This window comes from Callorhinus ursinus, unplaced genomic scaffold (genome assembly GCF_003265705.2).
Source record: "Callorhinus ursinus isolate GAN/ISIS: 27379988/994484 unplaced genomic scaffold, GSC_fseal_2.0 scaffold6705, whole genome shotgun sequence".
Lineage (NCBI taxonomy): Eukaryota > Metazoa > Chordata > Mammalia > Carnivora > Otariidae > Callorhinus > Callorhinus ursinus.
Window position 1 is genome coordinate 1 of NW_027403755.1, and position 2,699 is coordinate 2,699.

General features: G+C 64.8%; 1 non-coding gene across 1 annotated transcript; it reads right to left on the reverse strand.

The window, feature by feature from the left end:
• Positions 1–616: 616 nt before the first annotated feature.
• On the reverse strand, positions 617–711 carry LOC112819276 (small nucleolar RNA SNORD116). The gene has a single exon (XR_003206799.1). It is a non-coding gene; the product is annotated as a small nucleolar RNA SNORD116 (small nucleolar RNA).
• Positions 712–2,699: the final 1,988 nt, after the last annotated feature.

Below are 2,699 nucleotides of genomic sequence, written 5' to 3' on the forward strand. Positions count from 1 at the left end.
AAGTACCGAGGCGCCATTTGCGCCCTGCACCCACCACACAGGCCCCGCGAGGTCACTGTGGGCGTCCACTGGGAGAGATTCCGGCGCTGTCGAGGGCAGCGGCCTCGCCTCGTGCCTCTGCCCCTCAGGCTCCTACACTGAAGGGAGCAGCATGGACGTCACCGGGAAAAGGATCGCGGGAGGGATCTCCGCTTGCCCGGCCCGGGGATCCCCTCTGTACCCACGCGAGCTTGCGCAAGCAGGCTCCACCACACACATCGCCAGGACTTCTGCCTGAAACGCCACCCTGGTGCACGCTGCTCCGGGCCACGTGAGGTCAGGGGCTGTGCCAAGGCCACGCCATGGGACTCCTCCGGCTGGGAGGCCGGCAGCCCGACATGCCACCAAAGCCCTGCCACGGCCCCGGGGACCTCCGCGCCGTGAACGCCCAGCTAAGGAGGTGAAACCCCTCGCGGACACGGAGCGCTCCGCGAGGCCCTCCGATGCAGAGGCCCTTGGGTGCTGCTGTTGCTGCTGCTGCTGCTTGTGCTCGTGCTGGCGCTGCCGGTGCCTGCGACAGTGTGCCCGAGGGGAAGCTGTCCCTCACTCCTACCTTCCCTGGGGGAGACAACGTGCTGGACCTCAGTTTCGATGAGAACGACGGTAGGGAGTTCTCACTCATTTTGTTCAGCTTTTCCAAGGAATGCAGAATGAGGGAGTCATCATCGATCCGAGCACATTCGGGGCCGCCCGGCACATCCAACGAAGCTGTCCGGGCGGCTCAGACGTTTGAGCCGATGGCGGGAGTGCCCGCCAGCAGCCTGGACAGTCCAGAGCCGAGCCACTGAGCAAGAGGGGCGCTCCAGCCGCTCTTGGAGCCAGACCCCGCATGCCACCAGGCACATGCGGATTGGCAGGCTCTCAGGGGAGCGCAATATATCTCACGGCCAAGGTCTGCGTCGGAGACAATGGAAGGCTTACCGTCTTGACGATGCATCCGCAGGGTGCCCACGCCGCGTGGGACAACACTTCTTCCGGGCACCCGGCCATCCTCCACGCATCCGAGGACAGGAAAGCCTTCCTCCCTGGGCCAACGGCGAGCCCGGCGTGGAGTCCGACCCTGAGAAGTGGGGACAAATGGCACACACGTATGACAAAAGGATCCAGGTTCTCAGGTCGCCGGACCGCTCGGAATGCCTCCTTGGTGCAGCCTCGCATCAGCCTGTCCTGTCCCTCTGTCGCACAGGCACGGCTGGGGGCGGCTGAGCAGGATGCCCTGTGCGCAAGTCTGCACGGCCAGGGGCGTGCGAGTCTGTGCAGGTGTGGGAGTCAGAATGGGAGTGTTGTGAGCGTGTGGAACTGGAGTTCGGGTGGGTGTAGACATGGGCTTCTACCTCTTTGTAGTTCGTGTCTGTTTCGTGTGGGCACGTGTGCGCGAGGGGCGGGTGTGTGCGTGCCCGGTGGGCGGTGGGCACGGGCGTCGGTGGGCACGTGTGGAACCTCAGCTCCCGAAAGACCCTACCCGGACATGGAATCATGACCTCACGTCCTGCCATACAACGGCACGAGACCGGTGCCAATGAATCTCCACTAGCCCGTTTGGACCTTTCGGTCGGCTGATAATGGCCCGAGACTCCCCGTCTCAAATTCACTTTGGCAAAGTAGGGCACGCCGTCTCGACCTAGCCCCACTTCCGTACCGGGACGCCAGGTCGCCTGGACACTGTCAGCCCGCTAGGTGCCCCGCTGTGGCTGCACCTCAGCGCTTGGCGGCAAAACCCCAGGGCCGCGGGAATGCTGGCAGCCCTGGGACGCCAGGGGCAAGCCTGACGTAGACCATAGCACTAGGGAGCGGAGGGGCCCTGGACTCCAGGCCAGACACCAAGTAGTGCAAACACGGCCCATCCGCCCTTGGGAGCCAGGCAGCTCAGCCGTTGATACGCAGTGCCCTGCCCCGCCGAGGGTCAGCTGGGCCGCGCACTGAATCCAGGGCCCATTGCCAATGAGGGCACTGGCGTGTCCATGGCCAGCGGCTCCGTCGGCCCTGCCTCCGAGAATTTGTGCAGGCAGGCGGCGACCCTGTGCACACCTGCGTCCTTGTGCATGCCCTGGCAGGTCTCCCAGCCAGAATTATTTGCCTGGACTCGCACGTCTCACGCAGGGACCTGCAGCGAGGACACCCACAAGGGCAGTGCAAGGGATAGTCCGCCATCCCGTGGGATTCTAGCCAGGGCCCCTTGCTCGAACCAGGAACGCCACCATGGTCTCCATGGATCTCCAGGCCTGCCGCCACGATGGCGACGGACGCGGAGAGAGGAAGATGGCTCCGTTGCCCAAGGAGAGCTGCACGTTTGACCAGCTCCCCTAGCCACCAGGGCGCTGTTCCTGGCTGCCCTCGGTGTATTCAGGGCCTGCCTTGCCCTGCCTGGCATACAGGCGGGCAAGGATAGGTCTCGATCCCGCACCCTACTGCAGGATTTGGGGTCCCCTGCCTCCCAGTCACTGGGACGGTCCCGGGAGCACACCTTCCACTCAGTAGCCGCGGGCGAGGGAGACGAGGTCTCCCCGACCCCGGTGGGCTACGCACGGTGCCAGAGGCACGGCCAGTCTGCGCATCGTCACCTACGCACAGAGTTGAGACTCAGGGAAGACGCCCATGGAGCGTCTTTGCTTGGACACAGAGACCGCAGGGGCACATCGGTCAGGGACCGTAGCGCTGGA